The 6,931-nt window shown below is 35.4% G+C and overlaps 1 protein-coding gene across 2 annotated transcripts in view; it reads right to left on the bottom strand.

The window, feature by feature from the left end:
* Mf (myofilin) overlaps positions 1 to 6,931 on the bottom strand; it is a 22,263-nt gene that overhangs the window by 6,000 nt on the left and 9,332 nt on the right. The window lies entirely within an intron of this gene.

Here is a 6,931-nt window from a genome sequence, read left to right as displayed (position 1 = left end):
AATTCATTCGTGGCAATGTTCCGTCCATCCCTGCCGGTCTCACCCCCCGAACCCCTTGATTCTGGCACGAAATAATGAAATAACAACGAGTACTCTGGTAACTTTATCCACCAGCAACGTGCTGACCATGTGAGAATGTTGGTTTATACATGTCGTGTTTACCATTTGGATCTTGTCTACATAAATTTGAGCTTTATTAATTGCTCTGATATGACAACGAGTATTTTTGTATCTCTAATTTAATTTCTTAACATATCTGATGCAATGGAAAATTTGTCTTTAAAGATAAACAGGATTTATTTTCCTGTTGTGATATATTCTTTTTTATTTCTATTATTGCAGTTCTATGGGAAATGAAATATCATTAGATATTTTAAGAAGAGAGTAAAAAATAATAGATTGAATGATACAAATTACAAAAGCTGTAAAATTTCATTGGTAAATCATATGTTTTAATATGTTTGTTTGAGTATTGAATATTTTGCAAATTTTAGTCATACTTTCTTTGATTACGTACTGCCTTCTATTCTTTTACTCGTGTCAATGAGTTCTATAGGGTTTGACCTACACAGGAATGCAATCGATAGACTTATGCAACGTCGAGAATCCAACAGATCGTTGCATGCATTATGTAATCTCAGCTTTTAACGCGCGAGCATTACTTGAAATATTGATTTGCCACGTAATCGACTAGGTGTGAATTTCTCGACTTTGCATGCTTAAACAAACGATTGTGAGACGATAAGAGCATTCTCTTTCTTGAAAATTCTTTGACTAATCGAGATTAATGGGGAATCCTTGATATGTCATATCAATATTATAGCAATACTGATATTTGAATAATTATTTTTACAACAAATTTAAGAGAGTGCTCTCGTGATTTCAGTACATAAAAGCAAAAGATCGAATCAGTTTCACTTTAAATCAGATTTGAACTTTTGTTACAGATTTTTTCGAGTAATGAAAGGACACACAATGTTATTGCAAATATTAAATTGATCTATATCCTGTCGTTGTTAAGGAAAAAATATTCAAACTTAAAGTAGAGTATTTTTGTCAAAGATATATGATTTTTCTTTAAAGGACCGCTTTTTAAAATGACACAATTTTTGTTTTCCGAGATAAAACTTTACCACAGGATATTCAAATAATAATTGAATACCAATGGCGTCCATTTCTTTACTCGAAAAAAAATTTGAATTCCATCGAGAAGGACCGATGATGATCTACAGAAAAAAAAAGAAGAAGAAATAACAAGTCCACATAAACATGTCACTAAACTATGGAGAGGCTTTGAGATTCATCTTCTCCAATTGTCTTTCTTCGATGAATCGTTCTATGTATTTATCATGTGCTACATTCTATGAATGATCATGACACCTAATGTGAAAACCGTGCGTACCATCGGTTTAATTTCTTCGTGAATTTGGCCGGAATGTGCCGAATTATTATTCGTTTGCGTTTCATTTTCTCTGATTTAGTATTTTAGCATTCAGCATCTACGTACTGCATTAAAAAAGACATGTCTTTTTAGCAGCTGTGCCTTTGTTAGTACTCTAGGCGGTGGTGCCATGCAAAAGTCGATAAATGGTGTTAATAAAAATTAGAGGGTATTCCAGGAAGAGCGCGATAAAACTTAACATTGTTAATCATGTTGAGAAAGAAGTGTTATATACATTCCTTAAGTTTTCAATATCTATATGATCGTAACAATTAAAAATTATACTATCGTTCAATCTTGTTAATAAATTTTATTGCAATTTATATAGCAATAAATATCGGAAATGAAAGATTAAAAAAAGCTAAAAATATTGTTCCAATATTAACATTCATATTTGCAATCACTTAACACTTTACTCAACATGATTCCCCCAAATCTCACCCTCTACCCAAAACACTTCATGCAATAAAGACTATCAAGTTGTTAATACATCGGGCCACGGTCTAGTGAATTTTAACTCGATAGAAATGTGTAAACAGGAGTGCAAAGTGCAAGTTAAGGTACAAGGGTCTTGTCCCCGTTTCCAAGAGGTCTTTTCAAGCCGTGCGTGTTCCACCTATGTATCCGTAGCAAGCCGTAGATATAATAAAGCTTATTGAAGCACGATTCTTTCCTTCTAAAAGAAAAAAATGAAACAGTCGAGCCGCTCTCACAAAAAAAAATGAAATGTAACACGACGCCACGTAACGTGTAAAAAAGCATACTAACCTGGTGGGGAGAAAAATACCGCCTCAAAAAATCGCATCGTCCTCCCCGTTAACAAAAGCGGAGAGGAAAAAAGTGCGATTCGAGATTTTCCAAAAACTTATTTTTTTTCTTTTTTTTTTACGCTGCTCGCCGATCGCTCAACGAATCGCAATTCACATAGAAACTCACCCCAAAATGTTACGTCTATTCATTGGGTTTCTCTATACGATCTATTACGATCTACTGTTACTGATATTACTGGCTTGTCTAAATTACGCTAATTCGGTTAATTAATAAGACACTGTCGAAGGAAAGAATTATATGGTCATTGGTAAAGCTGGTAAAAGGGTAGGGTTGAGATGGTCGGGTTGAGAGAGAGAGAGAGACAAAAAATGTACATGCCATCTCCTGAAAAAGATAGAAATTTTTGGATCTAGCTGAAATTAATTATCTTGTTAGTCGGAGGAAAATAATACCTTGAATACGCGTGCATAATAAAGCGTGTATTAATTGGAGTGATTGTGTCAATTGCTCTACATCGTCCTTGTATCTCCACTGATCATCTTTTCTCACTCTGTCGTTATTCGTGATAAGTTACGTTGGAAAATGAAAATTGGAAAGCCGAATAACAATCGGAGATAAGTGACGATGTCGGATTTAACAAATGAGTAGTAAAATTAGAACGCGTAAGCGTCGAGAGAAAATTTCCAGCTTTTTCAAGTTTGGCGGCCATATTGAATTCCCATTTATTCTTTCTTTTTCATCTGTCCTCTTTTTTCTTCTCTAAGTCTCATGACTATTTTCCTTTTTTCTTTGGTAAATTCAGATTTGTACTACAAATATTATGATCGAATCGCCGTCGTACACTTCTCTCATATATTTTCTCTTGCGATTACCTATCCAAATTGTTACTTTCTTTTATATATATATATATATCTTTTTAAATTTTGTCGTCTCTTGTTCTTTTTAATCCATATTACGAGGACGCCTGTTACGTCGTAATCAAACTGCGACCTCCACCTCAGCTGCAAGAGTTAATGTCTCCTAAATATCGTTTGTCATCGTGCACAAGGAAAAAAATAAAAAGTTCCTTTGAATTTGGCGCCAAAAAATGAAAAGTCAAAAATGGCGCGAAGAGGCGCCGTGCCACCTTCTGGCGAAACGCAACGAAAAATATTGTTGCATTCCAAAAATACGCTCGCCCGTGAACAATCATAAAAATCGTCTTAAAAACACCACGCTTACAACAGAAAAATGTAGTGATCTTTTCAAGAGTAACATTTCTTGAAGAGGAAAAGATTTGTACGTTTACAAAAATGAAAAAAGTAGTAGAAAAAGTATTAGCAAAAAGTCGTTCGTTAAGTCACTTGATTTTATTGGAAATTTTATATGTATACAGTGTACAGCAGCTTTCTCGTGCTCATTACAAGCAATTCATCGTACTTAATCCGTCGCGTTGGCCACTGTTTCAAGATGGTTTCAATCGTGTTTCTTTTTCCAAGTTCTCGACGAGAAACGTGGAAAGTCGTGACATTCTCTCGACGATCGTTCGAACACATCGATGAAGAGAGACCGGGTACGTGTGTGCACGTGGGCGTGCATGTATGAGATCGTTGCTTTCGTTTGGCGTGTCAATGAGGAAATGGGTTAATATATGTGGCAAGGGTAAGTGTTAGAATGTTAAATATACTGTGCATGATTCAAACCAATTACTGTATACTTGGATCTGATTTCTGTGTGCATTTAACACGCTTGTACACTATAGACCAAAAGTGTGAAACTGAATAATTTAGAAGCTTTACAGGAAATAGGATTTGAATGATAATATATCAGGTACTTTGTATTCGTATTCAACGAATTCTTAATCAGATAATCCTAATAGATGAGAAACAGTGTGTAGAAGCTATCTTGAAATGGAATTCTTCGTGGAAGAATTTAAGGAATTTAAAAATTGGTTATACATAATACTTTTGGCTAATAGAGTACTGTTTAAAATGAAGTAAAACATTAGTTAATCGTTTGCATATATTAATTAAAATTCTAAGACGGTTAATATTACCTCGTATAACGTTAAGCATGTGTCAAGTGTTAGTTCTTAATGTCACAATTAACTTCTTGAGCTGTGGTAGTTGCAATTGTGAAGCTATGTAGCACACTCGATATAAAAAGTCAAACATCTTTCCTTCACGTACAAAAACATATGTATCTGTATCACCAATAGTTATCAAAAATAAAACACTACGGAATTTTGATTCTCACCAATATTACACTTCCACTGTACACTTCCAAGCTCAAGAAACTAATCGATAATAACAGTTATTAGTTGCGTATCGGTAGTAGGTTAAACGATTGGTAGGTTAGCTTCGCGCAAGATGTCAGTGTCCTTCCTTCGTATACAGTGACGAAGTCGTACTCGGGTGGTAAGCGTGTTTCGTTGTTTAGTTTCTCTAGTCTGCCAGTGTCGTGCAATTTGTTGTCGCCTAAGGTCGCTCAAATCGACGATGCGATTGAGTAAAAGCCACTTGTTGGGTCTAGTGCCTGGAAAGAAATTAGAATCAGAGCTGCATGCGATTCATGTATTCCCCGCTAGAGGACAGTAGCTTAGTCGGAGATTTTTATCGTTTATCTGGATAACGACGAGCAACGTGGGTGATGATAGTGATGGTGGTTTCGTTTTCTCGGACGACACAAGATGTGAAGAACAAAACGTATGAGCGAGTAAGAGATCAGTGAGCCGAGTGATCGATGATCGATGAACGGTGATCCATGATGCCTGGCCACGTTTCTGTCAGTCGTCTGGTCGTAGATCGTCGCCATTTCCATCCATCGACACTTCCATGTTGACCACATTGAACAACATGAGACACATCCACCGATGTTTAACGGATCATTGATTAATAATATTAATTATATTAATCTAGTTGTTAATTCATTGCTGTTTCGTAGAGCTTGCTACAGCTTAGTACGTCGTCACTTGCTACATTTAGTTTGTTTAAATGTGGTTTAGATTTGTCATTTTTAAAACAGAGATGGGCACTATTTTCTGCGAGTATTTACATCTTTACGTTTATTATTGCTATTGTTACCGAGATTTCTGGATTACCTATAGTCTGACCAAAATTAATCAATCGTTCAAGGCCATTAAGAATTAATACCCATTGCACTGTTTTCTGTTATTACAGTATAATGGCATACGAGTAATTAGTAAACATTTCTTCTTTTAAATTTATAAATTATTAAGATTTAAGCTGCCACACTAATTGTATTTACATATTTACAGGGAACTTTTATTTTGTCCCGGTTATAGTAGTATTGCTGCATGATGCCACGTTAGTACTGAATCGTGTTATTTACGATGGAGGAAGCAACCTTGAACGGCCAATTGATTTTCGACAGACTATAGCAAACCGATTCGTCGCACGTACTCCCTACCAATTGCACCAGAATTGTTATTTTTTTTTAATTCACGTTGGAAAACACACGTGCTGTATTTAGTTATGAAGTGCTATAGCGCGGTTGCGTTGCCGATTAAATGTCACAGAAATTACTAATACCACAAAACATCATCGATGAGATGCTATCTATGCACCAGTCATTCGTAAGTCTCTAACAAACATTTTTCTAATATCACGATCGAGTTAATCGTTAATTGGTTACCAAAATTATTTCTAGCCCATCTCTGATGCACAGCTAATTAATTAATAGAACACCAGCATACACTAATGGAGCGTCGATCACCAGTGGATGTCAAGCTGCTCCTGATTCACAGCGAATTTTTTGTTTTATCAAGACAGAAAAAGGTGATTACGTATATTATTTCGAAGGTGTGAGAGAAAAAGAAAAATCGTCCAGTTCGACGAGTAATATAGTCGCGAGGCAGACAAGTCTTGGGGCATATTTAAACATAATTATATATATTTATACGTATGTATAGATGCATGTTTTCATATAGCGACATTATAAGTATAATAACTTAGATACAAAGTGTACGGAGTAGAGTAAATTAGTATTACACATATTATGGCGTGGTTCTGTGTTCGTGAAGAGAAAAGGTATAGAGACACGGATTGTCGACAAAATATGAACTCGAAGTGAACTAATACGAACGGAAGAATTAAAAACACGTACGTGTCCAAGAGTGCATACACATTTCACACGTCGGATGGGGATGACAGATAGTAATACAAAGGTATTTTCTTTTTTTTTTTAAAGATGTGGGGCGGAGCATCCCATGTATTTTCCGTTTTCTAAATTTGGTTTCCTCATTTTTTCTTTCTTTTTTTTTTAGTCACGATTGAGTGCAGGCAAAGGTGGAGGGCTTTATTTAAAGGATACGAGACGGATCCTCCGAAATGGCGCTTCCGGCTTCTGAAAAAGGCTTTGGAGGGAAAATTCGCGAGTCGCTAAATATTTACACCTCCGACAAAGTATGTCTTTTTAGCCTTTCTTTTTTGTTTATTTTTAACCATGCAAACAACCTCTTATCTCTTTCTTTTGTTCAACAGGCAGAAGCCAAAAGCGCCTGGTTACAAATTAATGATAAGAACTTAAATTATTAACTAGGAAGAAAACCCCGAGAACGAGCAGTTATAATTAATTAATTAATTAATTAATTGGATTCAACGGTACAGCGACGATGATGCTTTCGTTCCACATTCTCATGCGTTTTTTTCGTTCATTCTCTTTATCGTTCTCACTCAGGTCTTTTTTGCTTTCATTCTTGTTTTTTTTTTTTTTTTTTTT

The sequence above is a fragment of the Eufriesea mexicana genome, unplaced genomic scaffold (genome assembly GCF_001483705.2).
Source record: "Eufriesea mexicana isolate 0111107269 unplaced genomic scaffold, ASM148370v2 scaffold1140, whole genome shotgun sequence".
NCBI lineage: Eukaryota > Metazoa > Arthropoda > Insecta > Hymenoptera > Apidae > Eufriesea > Eufriesea mexicana.
The sequence above is the reverse complement of the archived record's forward strand: the minus strand, read 5'-3'. Positions and strand labels throughout refer to the sequence as shown.